Below are 996 nucleotides of genomic sequence, written 5' to 3' on the forward strand. Positions count from 1 at the left end.
AGTGACAGAATGAGTTGAACTGATCCTGAGCATGGGTGTACATGATATATGTCACCTTCTCCACAGGACAAGCCGACTGGACACTACCACCCACACCAGGACCTGTGGGTGTTCGTGAACTCACGCTTTGGGTCTCATAACATGGGCTATGGGTCACGCTGAGCTGTAGGCAATGTGAGCCACATGTGTGTGCGTGCACGGGCTTGTGTGTCAGTCTGTATGTGGATTTGGGCATGCATCTATTGTGTCCCTGTGCAGCTACATGTGAGTCTATCTGTACATGCATGTCAGCGTGGGTGTGCCCGTGTGTGTATGAGCTGCACACCCATACAGGAGTGCACAGATGTGTGTGCTGTCTGTATGCAGGCTGTGTCTGTTGTGCGCCTGTGTATGTGAACCGTGTATCTGGGTGTACAGCTGTGTGTTGGTGTGACCTGTGTGTGCACCGGTGTGTCTGTGTATGGGTTAGCTGTGTCTGTCCATCTGCATGTGTGAGCTGGGTGTAAGCATGTCCTTGAGTCTTCATCTGTGTGCTGTCTGAGTGTGTGCAGGCAGCGTGTGTACCACACCTTGCACTAGTGATGCACAGTATGTGTGATCATATTTGTGTGTGCATGTATGTCAATGTGTGAGCTGTGTGTGTGAAGCTGGGTGTGTCTTTCCTGAGCCAGGTGTGCATGTCTGCGAGTGTGGTGTGTGTGCAGATTTGCATCTCTGTTACTTGACCTAGAGCTGTGTGTGCCAGCGAGTGTGTCACAGGCCATGTGTGTGCACCGCTGGTCCGGCGGAGGCGGCTTCTCCTGCCCGGTCCTGTCCCATTCAGGCCCCGGGGCTGGGCTGGGGAGGCCGTTCACTCCCGAAACCCCCATTCCACCCAGCGCCAAGCCCCACAGTGGCGTCTGGGACCCCTGGCCAGGGGCCTTGGCCGGCGCCCCTCCCCCGCCCACCAGGCCTCCCGTAGCGGTGAGGGGGGTGCCCCCGCAGCCCCCTCCCCGG

General features: G+C 57.2%; 1 protein-coding gene across 1 annotated transcript in view; it reads right to left on the reverse strand.

The window, feature by feature from the left end:
• NOTCH3 (notch 3) overlaps positions 1–996 on the reverse strand; it is an 89,934-nt gene that overhangs the window by 49,675 nt on the left and 39,263 nt on the right. The gene's annotated exons all lie outside the window — the stretch shown is intronic.

This window comes from Colobus angolensis, unplaced genomic scaffold (assembly GCF_000951035.1).
Source record: "Colobus angolensis palliatus isolate OR3802 unplaced genomic scaffold, Cang.pa_1.0 Scaffold36, whole genome shotgun sequence".
Classification (NCBI taxonomy): domain Eukaryota; kingdom Metazoa; phylum Chordata; class Mammalia; order Primates; family Cercopithecidae; genus Colobus; species Colobus angolensis.